The sequence below is a fragment of the Paramormyrops kingsleyae genome, chromosome 22, assembly GCF_048594095.1.
Source record: "Paramormyrops kingsleyae isolate MSU_618 chromosome 22, PKINGS_0.4, whole genome shotgun sequence".
NCBI lineage: Eukaryota > Metazoa > Chordata > Actinopteri > Osteoglossiformes > Mormyridae > Paramormyrops > Paramormyrops kingsleyae.
Genome location: NC_132818.1, coordinates 17,071,300 through 17,091,661, shown reverse-complemented (window position 1 = coordinate 17,091,661; position 20,362 = coordinate 17,071,300). Strand labels below are relative to the sequence as shown.

At 43.4% G+C, this 20,362-nt stretch overlaps 1 pseudogene; it reads left to right on the top strand.

Moving 5' to 3' along the window:
- The window catches only part of LOC111844910 (scavenger receptor cysteine-rich type 1 protein M160-like), a 28,850-nt pseudogene extending 9,337 nt beyond the window's left edge, over positions 1 to 19,513 (top strand).
- Positions 19,514 to 20,362: the final 849 nt, after the last annotated feature.

The window sequence follows — 20,362 nt, the reverse complement described above, 5'->3', positions numbered from 1 at the left end:
GTGTTATGGCTGTTTCAGAGAGATACTTGTAACTGTTTAATTCATTAATTCATGCTAGAAAACATGGAACATTTTTTTGACATTAGGACACCTAGATGTACTGACCTTGAGTTCATATGTGTGTGTTACTCTTGATTGACAGCATGAATGTTGTCATGTGAGCTCCCTGGGTTGGTAGATCTTCCTTCCTCACTCCGTCTTCTCTCCCAGACCACAGGTCCCTCAGGCTGGTGGGGGGAGGCAGTGACTGTGCAGGGAGGCTGGAGGTCTTCCACAGGGGCTCTTGGGGGACAGTGTGCCATGAGTCCTGGGCTCTGCCTGAGGCTCAGGTGGTGTGCAGGCAGCTCCGTTGTGGGACAGCCCTCAGTGGGCAGATCCCTGTACCTACTTACTTTGGCCCAGGGACTGGACCCATCTGGCTAAGCAAGCTGGGCTGTGTGGGGAACGAGTCGTCCCTGTGGGACTGTCCCTCAGTGGAGTGGGGGGGGAAGGACTGTGGGCACAAGCAGGATGTGGGTGTTGTGTGTTCAGGTAAAGCAGATCCAGCTCTGCATGAAACTGCATTCTGTCACTTTAAAGACAGGCAGTGTCCAGTGGTTTCTGTAAACACTGAACAATAAAGGTTCACGTTCCTTGTGTGTCTTTCACCACAGAGCACAAGGAGCTGCGTCTGTCTGAAGGATGTTCTGGCCACACAGAGGTCTACTACAATGGCACCTGGGCAAGTGTGTGCTTTGATGGTCTGGAACAACCAGCAGTAGCTGTCATCTGTCGCCAGTTAGGCTGTGGAGACAAGGGGACAGTGACTAAGACAATATCCAGGCTCAGTCCTGACCTGAAAGGGCTGGACTTTGGAAAATGTCGATCCCATGACACATCACTCTGGCAGTGTCCATCATCCTCCAAAGGACCAGATGGCTGCTCAGAAGCTGCCAGAACAGGCTGCTCAGGTGAAGCTAAATTCAGCCTCTTTGTTGTTGTATGTTAATAAGTTCCATGAACCATGTTTTATTTCTCTATCTTGCTGATTATTGTAGATGCTGAAAATCTGAAATCTCCATCAGACTTCATGCTCTGCAGATCTTCTTCTGATCTGAGCTTCTGTACCAGTAAGTTTCTTGCTTGATTCATTTGCAGATTTATAGTATGAATGTGTTATAAAAGCCTTTGAAATATATAGAAGGAATTATTACACCATATATAATACAGTCATGAATAATACAAAGAATGAGAATTAAAGTAACTATTTTATTAACACTGATGATTAAATGGAGATTGATGTGATTATTGCACCTAAACCCTGTTTTCATTCGGGAAATGATGTATGTATTAAATGTACTGTCCCCTCTGAGTTCCGCTCCAAATAACCTCAGCTGTCTCCTGTGTCCCCACTAGACCGTCTGCCCCTGAGACTGACAGGGGGTACAGACACTTGCTCTGGGAGGGTGGAGGTGTATCACAGCGGCTCCTGGGGGACCGTGTGTGACGACTCCTGGGACCTGCGTGACGCCATGGTGGTGTGCAGGCAGTTGGGCTGTGGGTCAGCTCTCGGGGCAGAAGGGGGCGGACGCTTCGGGAGGGGTGACGGCGCCATCTGGCTGGATGAGGTGAACTGCAAGGGCAGTGAGCTGCACCTGTGGCACTGCTCTTACTCACTGAAGCAGAGTGACTGCTCACACAGGCAGGACGCAGGGGTCACCTGTGCAGGTGAGGCCAGGAAGTACATTTCTGCATCCTCTCTGATAGTGTGGTTTTGTATTATTAAATATGAGGCTAAAGTACTTGTTCTTCCCCTTAACCTGACAGTAATAAACACCAATATCATTCCTGTAGGTGTCACAGAAATCACCCCACATGTCACTGGACCTCCCACAGTTACTCAGATGCAAACAGGCCAGTCTGACTCAACAGTGTCCTCAGTGGTTCTTGGGCTTCTGATCTCAGTACTTCTCCTGCTGGTGGTTAGACTGGTCTACAGGAACTGGGTCCTGACAAGAGGTAGGACAGTAGTTCGTAAAAGGATTTAGATTCAATTTGTCTAATATTTGCCCAATTAATCATTTATAGAGCAGAGGGTTTTCTCCATTAGTAGCATAGCGAATTTGTCCACATCTGCTTTTTAAACCTTCAGCTAAATGATTCTTTGTACGATGTGTCACTCAATTCTCACTCTTCTGGATTTTATTTTCTGTTAACCTCCGATTTCCTTGTTACTGAAGAAGGGGTCCCACAGCTATGAAGTATATCTATGTCTCGGATTGTTTATAAACTTCATACATAATAACATGTGTGTCTTTATTCTTCACAGAACTTGCTGAGAGTGACAATAAACAGCTGCCTCCAGCCATCTATGAGGAAATAGATTACAAACGTGCCCAAGTTAAGAGAGGTAACTTAACTGAAGTATGTATCACTGCTGAGAAACCACCACAATCACTCTGTGACACTCATTCACAAGGTGCTGTGACAGTGAGGTGGAGACAATCAAACTATAGTGATGTCATAGACGTAGCTCACAGTGTGACTGCTGCACATCTACATTTATTTATGTGGATCTATAATGAATCTGCTCATGGGAAATAACTCTGGGCTAAGAATGACTTTGTGCACAGTCAGGTTCATCCATGAAGATATCAGTACATTGTTCAGAGAGGATAGGTCTCCACACTGGAGTCTGACTGTATATTTAGCTGAACATCCTATAACTGCAGCCAGGTAAAGATCTGCCAGGAGTGTAAAAGTGTCACTAACCCTTCTTCTGGTGTCAGGGAGTGACCTTCCAGATGAGCAGCTCTCAGGGTATGAAGATGTGGGGGAAGCTGAAGGAGTCAATCTCTTAGGTAATGATGGTGCAGAACATCTTAGAAAAAGGTCTGTGGGATAAATAAGAATTTAGGAATCTTGTTTCCTGACAGACACTGATGTGATGTGTGTCTCATGTCATTGTGATTTAGAGAAGACGATCACTGGTGACGACCCAGAAAACTATGATGACCATGTTTGTGAGAAAGAGACTCCAGAAAAGTTGAAAGGTGAGATTTTCTCAGCTCAGCAATATCATGTTTCCCTTCTTAAATCGTGTCTGCTGCACTTCCCTTCTCTTACTGGACGTCTGAAACATTTACTGTATAAATTTCATTGACCTCCTTGCCTTGACTTTGTGGTTGTAGGGGTAGATACCCTGGAGTACTACAATGACAGCCCTGCAGGTCAGACACCTGACTATGATGATGTCACTGACAGCCAGACCAATGACTATGATGTCGTCTCTGTGCAGCATCACCCTGACTCTCAGCCAGGTGAGCAGCTCTAAAGGGATCAGCTGGTCACTTTGCTCCAATCAGACTGAGTTTGATATATTCTCAGCCCAAGCCTTCTGTTATGCTGATTTTTATTACTAAACATGGAATTATGAATATCTCAAGTGTGACACTCTAACAAGTATTTCACATTGCTTGGACACGTTGTTTTTCTTATGGAAGCTAAAGGTTATTTTTGAAATATTACACATAATATAAATGAAACATGACATCATGCTGCCTCTTCCTCAATCAGCAATCAGAGCTACACACACATTCACCCAAAAGTCTGTGTGTCTCTGTGCCTCTCTGACAGATCTCCACCACAGTCACCCTGTAGGACACATGACTGAGCTGTCGTTCACCCAAGAATGGGGGCTGCCTAATGATAACATCACTAACTATGATGATGTGGGGGAGGGGCTTCTGTGAGAGGGAGGGGCCTGTGGGAGGCAGAACTGTATCAATGCTTATGTATCAGTGCACATAAGTAAAAGCACATTTACTTATATTTTTTATTTTAAAATGTTTCTATACTATCCAGGCAAATAACCATTTAGATAAAGATATGCTTAAACATTAATATGCATAAGTACCAAAGTAGTTAATTATCTTTTTCTCTTTTCTGAGTTACCTAATAAAATTGTTTTTTTGTTTAACATTGAAATAAAATGTTGTTTATAATTTCCCTGTCTTTCTGTTTCAGTGATACTTCAACATTGAAACATTCATTGACACGTGACACACAATGACACTTTCACTATGTCTCACAGTCTCCAGTTTATCTTCTTATCACCATCCACCCAGTGTTGGTGCCGGTGGGGCCTGGTACCCTAACTGACTGTCTGTGCCCCCCAAAGTAATCACCCTTAGATGCTAAAAAGCAATGTTTCCCCAATGGTATCCTGGTAATACCACTGTTCGCCCCCCCCCCACCTCCGTACCCTTCTGTGTTCTGTAAATCTCACACCCAGCTGTCTGATTAGTTGTCATGCCAGCACTGTATCTTTGCTAAAATGCTTAATTAACAATATTCCCAGACTTGCGTTCCACACTTGTGATACAATTAGTCCATATTTACCTATAAAGTGGACTGTTTGGGTCCCATTTATTCTACTTTAGGTTTATATAAACTGTCATGTTTCACTACAAGTCCTCTCTCTCAAAGCTTTAAAAAAATATAAATAAACTTGCTAACCACAGATGTATCTCGGAAAAAAGCAGAAAAAATATAAAAATGCAAAGAGACGTTGCCCTGCAGAGAGTTAGGAGATGGAAGTGAGAGATAGTGGATCGTAGCCCCCGGTAGCTGAGAGAGAAACGAACGTGGTTCCATCAGGCAGCGTAAGACCGCAGGCTTAAGGGGAGGAAGTATAGAGTGGAGGCGTGGGGAGGAAAGACGACTCAGCTCTATGATGCACAGGAGAGAGAGAGAGAGAGAGAGAGGGAGGAGAAGCTGCAGAGATCAGAGGAGAATGAGCAGCATGGCAGCTGGTTCATCTGCTCAGACGCTGCAGTGAGAGCATGACCTCCTGCTCCTCAGCGCTGACAGACGCTGCTGGATCCACAAGAGAAGCTGCAAACGCCGCCGTCACATTGGCAGAGTTACGTCATTTACAGAGTGAATGTGCTCAGGCAGCATGGAGTGTCTGTGTCAGGATATTACACTCTTTACTTTTGCTTAGTAGACACTTTCGTTTGTATAGTGTATATACAGTATGTAGCTTATCGGTCATGCATTGTCTGAGTGGTAAGGACTGTGTCCAAACACTTCCAGGGTTGTGGGTTTGAGTCCCACCCCAGCTCTCAGTGTGTAGAGCTTGTGTGTTCTGTCCCAGTTTGTGGTGGTTTATTCTGGGTTCCCCCTTTGTCTCCCATAGTCTGAAGACAGGTTATTAAGGTGAATCAGTTGCTCTGAATTCCTTTTAGAGTTTGATCATGTAGCCTGTGATGGCTTGGACCCCCCCCATTCCCCCCCCCCCCCCCCCACTGTGTACTCCACCATTTTCCTTGTGTTCCCTCAGATTTTCTCCATGTCACCATGATGATAGAAGATAAATGGATGTCTGAAAATATACCTGGAACAGTTTCAGACTAGTGTGACCCATATCATTGCTGATGTGTCCCCAGACTGCTGAAGGGAGTTTGACTATAATCATCATGCTGCTTTAGTATGGATATGAACTGAAGCCAATCAAATAAGGCCAGTCGAGTACCACTGGTTTATCACTTAATGGGAGTAAAAACATTTTTATGAGCAATGACATCAGATACAAATATCTTATCATTACTGTGTCAGATCACATTCAGCATGGAAGACTGTCAGGATTCTTCAGGCATGTAAGTCACTGTGTATCTGATCCTGTGTCATTTATATTTAACATTACAGTCATTTCTCTGTCTTTTCCCCTCTTTAGGTTAAATCGGCATCCGGTCGTGTCTTCAGGTTGTAGGAGGTGTCCACGGAAGTAACACAGTCTTGGTATATATGGAGACGTCTACAGCAGTGTCTTCTGATTTGTCATTGTACTTGTTTCAACTATTAGACAGTTTGCTACCCTGGTGTCAAATAAGGCAAAGCTGACTGTGATTGGTGGGCTTGAGGCTGGTGGGGATGAGTGTGATTGGTGGGCTTGAGGCTGGTGGGGGCTGAGTGTGATTGGTGGGCTTGAGGCTGGTGGGGGCTGAGTCTTCATTTGGTGCTGGAACCTTCAGCAGAAGCTCTCAGATCTCAGGGTGCAGGTTGGCGTCTCCACATCACACAGGAGGAGGTTGATCTGCCCTGATAAACATGGGGAGCTGCCTGTTCCTCGTCTTCTTCTCTCTGCAGCCTCTGCTCTCCTCAGCAGGTAGGAACCTAAGTACTGTCTGCTTGGACCATATTCAGCCAGGATCTTGGTTAGAACCTGGGGTCAGATTTTTTGGTCATGCGGTCAGTCACAGGTGCATGAATTCCGTGATAATGTTCAGTGAACTGTAGGAACAGTTGTCTTTTTGACTAGTATCTTTCCTTTGTTTTCATTTTTGCTCACTGACATTTTCCAATTATTGTGGTGCATGTTGAAATTTTTTAGTACTTGAATTGTAATGAATATGCAGTATTGTTGCATGTTTTAGTCTTAATAACTTCCCTGTTGTGGCCTGGCACAAATCCAAATGGTTTATTTCTTTTTAGTATGTTGATAGTCCAGAGCTTCAGATGTTGTTTCATTGCAATATACTTTCCCCTGCAAAAATTCTTTCTTGAATAACCAAATACATGCTACTGTCTGAGAATGTATACAAATGTACATCTTTTTGTATCTTGACAAAAGAAAGTTTTCTGTCTTTTGTAGTAAAAATGAAAAATAATCATTTCAAGTTTCCATCTATTTCTGTATTTCATGATCGAATTACAGCATTTCCCATAGAGTTGATTGTGTTTCCCGCTCTACTGTGAAGCTCTTTTCTAACTTGTCAGCATATCTCTCACTTCCTTTTTTGTTTTATTGTTATCCAGCAGTGGTGTTGGTGATGTGACATGTTGTTTATATATGGGAAGTCTACAGTACTATCTTCTGATTTGTCGTTGTACCTATTTCAACTTTTTAAGAGTTTCCTGCCCTGTGTCTAATAAGGCAAAGCTGTGTGCGATTGGTGGGCTTGAGGCTGGTGGGGGCTGAGTCTTCACTTGGTGCTGGAACCTTCAGCAGAAGCTCTCAGATCTCAGGGTGCAGGTTGGCGTCTCCACATCACACAGGAGGAGGTTGATCTGCCCTGATAAACATGGGGAGCTGCCTGTTCCTCGTCTTCTTCTCTCTGCTGCCTCTGCTCTCCTCAGCAAACAGAACCAACTCCTGGGACCAGACCCTCATATTTAACCAGTGACCTGGTCAGATGCTGGGATTATATATATATTACTTACAGTATGAAACCATTTAATTGTTTGTATGAAGGTTTTGAAAGACCACATACATGCCATGTTCACAAAGTGTCTATTTATCTATACTGAAAGTTTTTCCTCTGCATGGTGTGTTCATCAATATCCTGGCCTGCATTCATGATGTAGTAGGAACTCAGTCCTACAGTGGTGTTTGACTGTACTGACCGAAAGGAGACACTGTATACATGCAGTGTCTGGGTCAAGAAAGTCCGACTTACAGACAACTTGTACTTACGGACAGACTTCTATAAAGGCTATTATATTCAAAATTTAAGTTGGTAATAATGAACGCACGCACGACTTTCATCAGCTCGAGGAACAGTACAGTACCGTATGAAGTTACTTACAAAATCTACTTAAAGCCCGGCTTAGATAGTACAGGCCAGGTTAGCTGCCAGGTTAAAAACATCTGACTTAGGGCCAACTCGTAATTATGAGGGGACTGCCTGAATGCTGATTATACTCAAAATTTGAGGTAAAAACAATGATCACATGCATTACATTGGCGGTTCATCAACTCTGGGTAAAGTACAGCACCATAGGTAGTTACTTTTGTTATTACTGTATTATTACTATTATTATGTACGGTATTAATGTTCCGACTTATCAACAAATTCAACTTAAAAACAGACTTAGAGAACAGATCTTGTTTGTAACCTGGGGATCGACAGTATAAAGGTTATAGATACAACTACAATGTTAATTTTGCCATGACTTCTCTACCTACAGGACATGAGGAGGTGAGACTGGTGAAGGGAGGGAGTCCCTGTACTGGGACAGTAGAGGTCAATCGTGGAGGACAGTGGGGGACAATAATACAGATTGGCTGGGACATGAATGACACTGCAGTGGTGTGTAGAGAGCTGGGCTGTGGGTCTGCTGTAGCCGCTCCTGGTAGAGCTCACTTTGGAGAAGGTTCTGGAAAGGAGCTACATAGTCAGGTTTCCTGCAATGGATCAGAGCCGACACTGTCTATGTGTCCATCTCAAGAGGCTGATAAGATTCAAGTGAAACTCAGTCATCCTCATGTACTTGATGCTGGAGTGATCTGTTCAGGTAAGAAACAGCCACTGCAAAGCTAATACTTATAATTATTCTTTTACAAATCAAACAGGAAAAAAAAGATAATTCTGTATGATACATGGTCTATGGACAAAGTTGTTTCTTTCTTGGTAGGTCCCTTAGTGGTCCAGCTGGTGGGGGGGCCTCAGAAGTGCTCTGGGAGACTGGAGATTAGAGATGGAGATACCTGGGCTACAGTGTGTGATGGTAACTTTGACTGGCAGGATGCTGAGGTTGTCTGTAGGGAGCTGGACTGTGGGGCTCCTTCAGCTCTACACAAGGGGGCCCATTTTGGTGAAGGAGAAGGTCCCATCTGGTATAAAGGCTTCAACTGTGAAGGAGAGGAATCCTTCCTACATGAATGTGTCACCCCAACTGGACCAGAACAGAACTGTACAAATCACACTGTAACACTGACATGTTCAGGTAAAATACATACATACCCAGGGTTGAATTTTAATATAATCTGTTTTCTATTAAATCTGACATATTGTCATGGTTCTTAACACTGATTATGGAATTAGATCTTATTAGCCTGTAATATAGGACATAACTATCTCCTGTGTCTCCACAGAGCCTGCTGATGTGAGGCTGGTGAATGGAAGCAGCCCTTGTTCTGGGAGAGTGGAGGTGTATCGCTGGGGCGAGTGGGGGACCGTTTATCAGCGTAACTGGGACATGAATGATGCCACGGTGGTGTGTAGACAGCTGGGCTGTGGCTCTGCTGTATCTGTACCAGGTGCAGCTCACTTTGGAGAAGGTTCTGGGCGGATGGTTCTAGGGGATGTTTCCTGCAGTGGGTCAGAGTCTGCGCTGAGGGAGTGTGGATCACTGGATGGCAGAGAGCATGACTTACCGCACACACTGGATGCTGCTGTCATCTGCTCAGGTTTGATGTCTACTGTCAGCTCTGGGTTCTATTAAGGATAGAGTTTTTTTTTTTTTTTTTCATCCATGTGACTAAACTGTAAACTTTAGAATCTAATGTTGTGTTTTAAATTTCTCGCATCAAGTAATTATTATTGATGAGGACAAGTTAAATTGAAATATAAATGCTTACGATAAAACCTCATAAATAAATGCTTATGATTAACGTCATATATATAAATCTTTACAGGGTCATTTCCTGGTCAATTCTAAAATATTTATTTAATAAAAAATGTATTTCCCCCTTTTTTGTCATTATTGTAATTTTTGTGACTCCAGATCATGTGAGGCTTGTGGGTGGAGCTGATCGCTGCTCCGGGAGGCTGGAGGTGAAGTTCAGTCAGTCCTGGGCTACAGTGTGTGATGGTAACTTTGACTGGCAGGATGCTGAGGTTGTCTGTAGGGAGCTGGACTGTGGGGCTCCTTCAGCTCTACATAAGGGGGCCCATTTTGGTGAAGGAGAAGGTCCCATCTGGTATAAAGACTTCCACTGTGAAGGACAGGAGTCCTTCCTACATGAATGTCTCACCTCTGTTAGATCAGAACAGAACTGCAAAAACAACAGCAATATCAGACTGAGCTGCACAGGTAACCAGCTGTATTATTAATACTGTAACATCAGACCAATGATCCTTCTGAAGTGTCTTAGCAGCTCGGCTGTGTCCTAACAGGGCCTGAGGACCTGAGGCTGGTGAATGGAAGCAGTCCTTGTTCTGGGAGAGTGGAGGTGTATCGCTGGGGAGAGTGGGGGACTATAGCCCAGTATGACTGGGACCTTGATGATGCATCAGTGGTGTGTAGACAGCTGGGCTGTGGGACTGCTGTATTAGCACCTATAAGAGCTCACTTTGGAGAAGGTTCTGGAAGGGTGTTGCTGAGAGATGTTTCCTGCAGTGGGTCAGAGTCTGCACTGAGGGAGTGCAGATCACTGGATTTCAGATACATGGATATTCCTCACATCTTTGATGTTGGAATTGTTTGTTCAGGTGAGGTTTCAGTTATTCATTTAAAGCTAGGGTATGCGATTTTGGAGATACCAGCAGATTTTGAAAGCATCCAACCAATATCCCACCCCCTATTCAGGCTCCCCTCCAAAGCCACCCCTCCTAAATGCATGACTATGCACTGCCTGATTACTGCAGTAGGACGAGTTCACAAGAGAGACTGTGTGGGGGAGAGGAGCACAAGGCATTGCTGTCATATCCAAATACATCAGATGGCTGATTCAGATGTAAGAAAACACCAAATATTATCATAATGAATGTAAACAACGAACATGGCTATTCCTAGTACATCCAGCTGTCAAGCTAGCATGATAGTATTGGGAAATAAATTTGCCATGAGTGAAAAAATCAGGGGGGTGGGGTTCTAACCCCCCCCCCCCCCAATAATTAAAACCGGCCAATGCCTGCTCCTGGAGCCCCCTAAATGGGTGTTGACCTTACCCCCGACTGTGTGCAACCCAAAGTTTTGCCCTAGTTGGCTGTAGTAGCAGCACATTTCATCCATAATGTTTTCCAGCAAAACATTTACAGTATCTACCTCTCTGTAGGGTGATTTTTTTTTCTTTACCCTTCCTTGATCTGAGAACTTCTTTTTCAGTTTTTGCTCGGCAGATCATTCCTCTTTGGCTGATTCTAGGCCACCACGGCTTCAGCGTGTTACCATGCGCCAGATTTACCTTCCCCGGTCTCCCCTCTTTCCCTGTTGCTGATTGACTGAAAGAGTCATGTCTCTATCCAAGCCACTTTGTTTGTTCCTGTTTACAGAGCTGGGGCTGCATAAAAACACCATTTTTATCCAGCGTAGACACAGAATGGACAGCTAGCGGACTGTAGCAGAAATTTGCTGAATTTCGCATAAAGTGTATTGATTTAAACTCACATACCCTAGCTTTAATACATATGCTACATTTGTTATCCAAAATATTTAAGCAGAGTCTATGGTACCTTAACAGCTTGTAACAGTGTAACTACATTCATTGCTCAATTACAGATCATGTGAGGCTTGTGGGTGGAGCTGATCGCTGCTCTGGGAGGCTGGAGGTGAAGTTCAGTCAGTCCTGGGCTACAGTGTGTGATGGTAACTTTGACTGGCAGGATGCTGAGGTTGTCTGTAGGGAGCTGGACTGTGGGGCTCCTTCAGCTCTACACAAGGGGGCCCATTTTGGTGAAGGAGAAGGTCCCATCTGGTATAAAGACTTCCACTGTGAAGGAGAGGAGTCCTTCCTCCATGAATGTCTCATGTCAGATAGATCAGAGCTGAACTGTACACATGGCCATGCAGTGGGATTGGTTTGTACAGGTGAGTTCAGTGCTACATGTTTATATTTATTCGGTTATTAAATATTACCCTGATTTAAACTCTATTTATTTTCTAAGTTATTGAAAGTGGCTGCTACTTTATAAGACAGGGTTATTCAACTCACGGTCCTCGAGGTCCGAGCCCTGCTGGTTTTCCAGCCTTCCTTTACCTGTCAGTCAGGTGTGAAGCCTATGACCAATCAGAAATTATTAAACAACTACCTGGGAGAACTGAAAACAAGGTCTGGATTTGGAATCGAGGTCCAGAGTTGAAGAACCCTGTTATAAGATCTTCAGATTTCAGGATGTATGGATTTACTCTCTTTAATTTCAAAAATCACATCAGAGAAACGTATCACAGGTGAAGGTTGTTTTGTTTCACAGTTTAATTTTTTTTTCCTTTAGGTCATGATGAGGTGAAATTGGTGGATGGAGGCAGTCCGTGTGCTGGATCAGTGCACTTGTATCAGTGGGGGAAGTGGTGGACATCAGCACCGTATTTTACTGACTTAAATGCTGTTGCAATTGCTCTCACAGTGGTAGGCAGGGATATGGGCTGTGGACCATTACTATTTTATGGAGGACCTGAATATTTTGCTTCTACTCAAACCAATCTATTGATAATTGCACGTGTCTGCAATGGATTAGAATCTAAATTGAGCAAGTGTGAATCTAATTACTTTATTGAAGCTGAGGTACTTTCGGAAGTAATCCCTCAAGTCACTTTCACAGGTAGGAATCACATAATACGACAACTGGATGACAGAGGTTATTTAAAACACATCACATATTTAAAGGAAAATATGCATCATTAGTCATTTTTAGTCATCCACCCACTTCAATATAATTAATATCCCTATTTGCATTTACCTAGATCCATCTTTCCAAAATCTTGCAACAATAATCAGTCTTTGCATCCACTTATTTCTCTGGTCAAACCTACACTGTATTAGAACTTAAGTCCATTTTCTCCTAGACTTCATCTTACAGTGAGCTGTGCATTATGGCACTTTGTAGAAACATAAATGAAAATGTATTTGAGTAAATATATTTTTTTATATATAATTATTGGTTCTCTCATTTCCTCCTGCAGTCCAAAAACATGTGGTTATGCAAAGTATTTCTTTATTGCCCATAGTGTGTAGTTGTTAGAATGGGTGGATTATGTTTGGGTTCCCCAGGGACAAATCGAGTTCCCCTCCTGGCTGCACTCTGCCTATTGGTGTATGTGGTATAGAAAAGGCTGTGATCCAACACTGGATAAATGGTGCAGGGAAAATGAATGTAAATGAAATCTTTACATTTGCTATATAAATATTATAGATTCAATAGATTCAACAGTATAGAACGGCTGACTGGAGTTGGAGCTATGGAGTGAAAGGATATGATTAAAAGGAGTTGACTTTTTATTTTTTTAACCTTTCAGCCATTCATGTTTACATTCAGTGTGACACTTGGACTGAGTGTCTGGTTCTGTACCAGCATAGTTAATATCTGAAGTGGTCCAATGTATTACAAAAGTCTGCATTTCTTTACATTGCATCAAGCTAATAACATACTTTTTATTTTGCATTAATCGTAAAGTTAGAAATTTTAATGTTTCATTGAAGGTTAATTAAAGTAAATAACATTAAGCCCGTGTTTGTAAGGTTTTTCAGAATGGCGACCAGAGACGACTGCTTTCTGCGTAAAATTATTAGCAAACAAGTTGTAAACAAGTTCCACGGATGCTAATATTTCGTGTTACACACAGATAGGAGTACATGGTTCTATATCATTATTGTTAAGATATGAAGGGTCCCATATTATTACAAAAGTAATTTCTTTACATTATGTTTAACTCACGATATACTTTTCATTTTATCTTAATCATAATCTTGTAAAGTTTAATGTTGAGTCAAAGGTAGCCTCCATGTTGTGAGAAGCAAATCTGTCTGTTTCCATCTCAGGCCATCGAGGGATTCGGCTGATAGGAGGGAGTCACATGTGCTCTGGGAGAGTGGAGATTCAGCACGGAAGAACCTGGGGCTCAGTGTGTGACGTTGACTTTGACTGGCAGGACGCTGAGGTGGTCTGTAGATCACTAGGCTGTGGGGAACCTGCACAGCTGCTGGGGGGAGCTGCCCTTGGTCAGGGAGAGGGAGGGGTGTGGTCTGAGGAGTTTCAGTGTCAGGGAAACGAGTCTCATCTTGTTTTCTGTCCCAAAATGACACATAACAGGACCTGCGGCCATGAGAATGATGTGGGCCTGGTGTGTTCTGGTAAGAGTATCATTGCTCTCAGACACCCTCACTCTGTTATTATTATTATTATCTGAGTGACATTTCAGTGCATCTCATCTTCATTCTTCGCTCTCTCTTCATGCTGCTCCCAGGATACACACGGTTCAGGCTGAGGGATGGTCCTGACCACTGCTCTGGTAGAGTGGAGATGAGGTACAATGGAACATGGGGAACATTGTGTGATGCATCATGGGACATGAGAGCCACCACTGTCCTGTGCCAGCAGCTGAAATGTGGGGGCGCTGAGGCTGCCCTGGGACAGGCCTGGTTTGGGGGGGGCACTGGGCCCATCTGGCCCGATGTGTTTCATTGTCAGGGGAATGAGACTCGCCTCTCCCAGTGTGCAGTGTCCCCATGGAGACGAACAGCCTGTTCTCATGGGCAGGATGCAGGAGTCGTCTGCTCTGGTGAGGACTGACAAGTCAGTTATAGTCCAGAGAGACGGAGCAAATATTACCATAAATAGCAATTAAACTCCACAGTATGGAGACTCTCCTATTTTATTAGGGTCCTTTTTCATCAGTTTGGATTTTTTCACAGGTTCAACCCCTTCTTCCTCTGATGGGGGTGTCAGGCTGCTGTCTGGAGGGAGTGACTGTGAGGGCTGGGTGGAGGTTTACTACAACCAGACCTGGCAGAAGGTTCACCAAGAGTCCTGGACCTCCATGGATGCTTCTGTGGTCTGCAGACAGCTGGGCTGTGGCTCTGCAACAAATATCTACAGGTCATACCTGTCAAGGATAGGGGACAGTGACAAGTGTGTGACAGGCTTTCACTGCTCAGGAACTGAGTCTCACCTGGGGAAATGCAGACCTCCACATGTCCTCAACTGCCGCCCCAGTGACCAGGTGTCCATGGTCTGCTCCAGTGAGTTTCTCCACATCAGTGGGATCTGTGTCAGCAGGATGTGTTATGGCTGTTTCAGAGAGATACTTGTAACTGTTTAATTCATGAATTCGTGCTAGAAAAATGGAACATTTTATGACATTAGGACACCTAGATGTACTGACTTTGAGTTCACATGTGTGTGTTACTCTTGATTCACAGCATGAATGTTGTCATGTGAGCTCCCTGGGTTGGTAGATCTTCCTTCCTCACTCTGTCTTCTCTCCCAGACCACAGGTCCCTCAGGCTGGTGGGGGGAGGCAGTGACTGTGCAGGGAGGCTGGAGGTCTTCCACAGGGGCTCTTGGGGGACAGTGTGCCATGAGTCCTGGGCTCTGCCTGAGGCTCAGGTGGTGTGCAGGCAGCTCCGTTGTGGGACAGCCCTCAGTGGGCAGATCCCTGTACCCACTTACTTTGGCCCAGGGACTGGACCCATCTGGCTAAGCAAGCTGGGCTGTGTGGGGAACGAGTCGTCCCTGTGGGACTGTCCCTCAGTGGAGTGGGGGGGGAAGGACTGTGGGCACAAGCAGGATGTGGGTGTTGTGTGTTCAGGTAAAGCAGATCCAGCTCTGTATGAAACTGCATTCTGTCATTTTAAAGGCAGACAGTGTCCAGTGGTTTCTGTAATCACTGAACAATAATGGTTCACGTTCCTTGTGTGTCTTTCACCACAGAGCACAAGGAGCTGCGTCTGTCTGAAGGATGTTCTGGCCACACAGAGGTCTACTACAATGGCACCTGGGCAAGTGTGTGCTTTGATGGTCTGGAACAACCAGCAGTAGCTGTCATCTGTCGCCAGTTAGGCTGTGGAGACAAGGGGACAGTCACTAAGACAATATCCAGGCTCAGTCCTGACCTGAAAGGGCTGGACTTTGGAAAATGTCGATCCCATGACACATCACTCTGGCAGTGTCCATCATCCTCCAAAGGGCCAAATGGCTGCTCAGAAGCTGCCAGAACAGGCTGCTCAGGTGAAGCTAAATTCAGCCTCTTTGTTGTTGTATGTTAATAAGTTCCATGAACCATGTTTTATTTCTCTATCTTGCTGATTATTGTAGATGCTGAAAACCTGAAATCTCCTTCAGACTTCAAGCTCTGCCGAACTTCTTCTGATTTGAACTTCTGTACCAGTAAGTTTATTGGGTAGCACTTTACTTAAGGCTATGTTTTTAGTAATTTTTAAACACATTCATAACAAATAATAATGCATTCAAAAGGCATTATAAATATGGTTTTAAATATTTATCAAAACACATAACACATTATACCCATGTTTACTATGCATTATGACTGCTTTGTGAATCTCTCATCTATAATGCACTATAGATACCTTTATAATGCATCACATTGGTCGGTATAAGCATTTAGGATGCTTTATACTGCATTATTACACGGCTCTCTGGAATGCTTGATTCTGATTGGTCAGTTGAGACATTTGCAGGTTCGTTCTTTTCAAATAATAACTGCTCCAAAGTAATAACACATAGCCGGTACTACTTGTATGTTTTAAATCCCTCCGCGCCAACAAAGATTACCGTTTAAAAATGTTAATTTAAAACAAATATGCCAATAAAATGTTTCAAATTCATGTCCAGTTTTTTTTCCTTATGTGGCAAGTAGCCGTGTAATAAGCGGGATAATGTACAGGCAGCCGGTAGTTATCGCGATATAAGCCCCTTCAGTGTGATACAAGACCCTGCGCTTCACGTCGGGTCCTGATCACACTGTCGGGGCTTATTTCTGTGATACCTACTGGCTGCCTGTACATTATCCCTTACTTATCAAGGTATGTATAGTGCATTATAGATGAGAGCTTCACAAAGCAGTCATAATGCATAGTAAACATGGCTATATTTGTTGTACTTTATTATAAATATTTGTAGTCATGCTTATAATGCTTTATGAATACATTGTAATGCATTATTAATGTGTTTAGAAATGATTAAAAACATGGCCTTAAGTAAAGTGTTACCATTTATGGCTTGATGGATTTGCAGATTTATATTACAGATGTGTTCTAAAATCCTTTGAAACACAGAAGATAATATTACACCGTATATCAGTGTTTCCCAACCCAGTCCTCGGGGAACCCTGGACAGTCTACTTTTTTGCTTCCTCTCAGCTCCCAGCACACGTATAACAGGTATTCAGTGTTCCTGATTGGCTGGTAGCTGGGAGGGAGCAAAAACGTGGACTGTCTGGGGTTACACGAGGACTGGATTTGGAAACACTGCCATATATAATACAGTCATGAAAAAGGCAAAGAATTAGAAATAAATGTGTTAATTTATTAAGAATTACAATTAGTGTAGATTGCTGTGTTTAATGCACCTAAACCGCGTTTTCATACGCAAAACAATTTATGTATTAAATGTCTGTCCCCTCTGAGTTCTGCTCCATATAACCTCAGCTGTCTCCTGTGTCCCCACTAGACCGTCTGCCCCTGAGACTGACAGGGGGTACAGACACTTGCTCTGGGAGGGTGGAGGTGTATCACAGCGGCTCCTGGGGGACCGTGTGTGACGAGTCCTGGGACCTGCGTGATGCCATGGTGGTGTGCAGGCAGTTGGGCTGTGGGCCGGCTCTCGGGGCAGAAGGGGGCGGACGCTTCGGGAGGGGTGACGTCGCCATCTGGCTGGATGAGGTGAACTGCAAGGGCAGTGAGCTGCACCTGTGGCACTGCTCTTACTCACTGAAGCAGAGTGACTGCTCACACAGGCAGGACGCAGGGGTCACCTGTGCAGGTGAGGCCAGGAAGTACATTCCTGCATCCTCTCTGATAGTGTGGTTTTGTAGTTATTAAATATGAGGCTAAAATACTTATTCTGTCCCTTAACCTGACAGTAATAAACACCAATATCATTCCTGTAGGTGTCACAGAAATCACCCCAGATGTCACTGGACCTCCCACAGTTACTCAGACGCAAACAGACCAGTCTGACCCAACAGTGTCCTCAGTGGTTCTTGGGCTTCTGATCTCAGTACTTCTGCTGCTGGTGGTTAGACTGGTCTACAGGAACTGGATCCTGACAAGAGGTAGGACAGTATTTTATAAAATCATTTAGATTTCATTTGTCTTACTAATTTTTGGTCAATTGATAATTTATAGAGCATTGGGTTTTCTCCATTAGTAGCATAGCGAATTTGTCCATATCTGCTTGTTAAACCTTCAGCTAAATGATTCTTTGTACGATGTGTCACTCAAGTCTCACTCTTCTGGATTTTACTTTCTGTTAACCTCCGATTTCCTTATTACTAAAGAAGGGGTCCCACAGCTATGAAGTATATCCATGTCTCAGGTTGGTTTTAAACTTCATACATAATAACATTTGTGTCTTTATCCTTCACAGAACTTGCTCAGAGTGACAATAAACAGCTGCCTCCCGCCATCTATGAGGAAATAGATTACAAACGTGCCCAAGTTAAGAGAGGTAACTTAACTGAAGTATCACTGCTGAGAAACCACCACAATCACTCTGTGACACTCATTCACAAGGTGCTGTGACAGTGAGGTGGAGACAATCAAACTATAGTGATGTCATAGAAGTAGCTCACTGTGTGACTGCTGCACATCTACATTTATTTATGTGGATTTATAATGAATCTGCTCAGGGGAAATAACTCTGGGCTAAGAATGACTTTGTGCACAGTCAGGTTCATACATGAAGACATCAGTACATTATTCAGAGAGGATAGGTCTCCACACTGGAGTCTGACTGTATATTTAGCTGAACATCATATAACTGCAGCCAGGTAAAGATCTGCCAGGAGTGTAAAAGTGTCACTAACCCTTCTTCTGGTGTCAGGGAGTGACCTTCCAGATGAGCTGCCCTCAGGGTATGAAGATGTGGGGGAAGCTGAAGGAGTCAATCTCTTAGGTAATGATGGTGCAGATCAGCTTAGAAATAATTAATTATACGCAAGGTTAAAAAGTAAGAATTCAGAAAATTTCTTCTGACAGGCACTGATGTGATGTGTGTCTCATGTTATTATGATTTAGAGAAGATGATCACTGGAGACGACCCAGAAAACTATGGTGACCATGTTTGTGAGAAAGTGACTCCAGAAAAGTTGAAAGGTGAGATTTTCTCTGCCCAGCAATACCAGGTTTCCCTTCTTAACAAATGTGTGATGGACTTCAGGTTTGAGGTCAGTCACCAACTTTACATACTTCCAGGATTTCTGAAACATTCACTTTAGAAATCTCATTCATCTTGACTTTGTGGTTGTAGGGGTAGATACCCTGGAGTACTACAATGACAACCCCACAGATCAGACACCTGACTATGATGATGTCACTGACAGCCAGACCAATGACTATGATGATGTCACTGACAGCCAGACCAAAGACTATGATGTCGTCTCTGTGCAGCATCACCCTGACTCTCAGCCAGGTGAGGGGCTCTAAAGGGATCAGCTGGTCACTTTGCTCCAATCAGACTGAGTTTGATATAATCTCAGCCCAGGCCTTCTGTTATGCTGATTGTTATTACTAAACATGGAATTATGAATATCTCAAGTGTGACACTATAACAAGTATTTCACTTACTGCTTGGACATGCAGTATGTTACTTTTTTATGGAACGTAAAGGTTATTTTTGAAATATTATACATAATATAAATGAAACATGACGTCATGCTGCCTCTTCCTCAATCAGCAATCAGAGCTACATACACATTCACCCAAAGGTCTGTGTGTCTGTGTGCCTCTCTGACAGATCTCCACCACAGTCACCCTGTAGGACACATGACTGAGCTGTCATTCACCCAGGAAAGGGGGCTGCCTAATGATGACATCACTAACTATGATGATGTGGGGGAGGGGCTTCTGTGAGAGGGAGGGGCCTGGATGAGGGGCAGAACTGTATCAATGCTTGTGTATCAGTGCACATAAGTAAAAGTACATTTACGTATATTTTTTATTTTAAAATGTTTCTATACTATCCAGGCAAATAACCATTTAGATAAAGATATGCTTAAACATTAAAATGCATAAGTACCAAATTAGTTAATTATCTTTTTCTCTTTTCTGAGTTACCTAATAAAATTGTTTTTTTCTTTAACATTGAAATAAAATTTTGTTTATAATTTCCCTGTCTTTCTGCTTTAGTGATACTTCAACATTGAAACATTCATTGACACGTAACACACAATGACACTTTCACTATGTCTCACAGTGTCCAGTTTATCTTCTTATCACCATCCACCCAGTGTTGGTGCCGGTGGGGCCTGGTACCCTAACTCACTGTCTGTGCCCCCAAAGTAATCACCCTTAGATGCTAAAAAGCAATGTTTCCCCCTGATGGTATCCTGGTAATACCACTGTTCGCCCCCCCACCTCCGTACCCTTCTGTGTAAATCTCACACCCAGCTGTCTGATTAGTTCTGGCACCAACACTGTATCTCTGCTAAAATGCTTAATTAACAATATTCCCAGACTTACGTTCCACACTTATGATACAATTAGTCCATATTTACCTATAAAGTGGACTTTTTAGGCCCCATTTATTCTACTTTAGGTTTATATAAACTGTCTTGTGTCACTACAAGTCCTCTCTCTCTCAAAGCTTTAAAAAATATAAATAAACTTGCTAACCACAGATGTATCTCGGAAAAAAGCAGAAAAAGTATAAAAATGCAAAGAGACGTCGCCCTGCAGAGAGTTAGGAGATGGAAGTGAGAG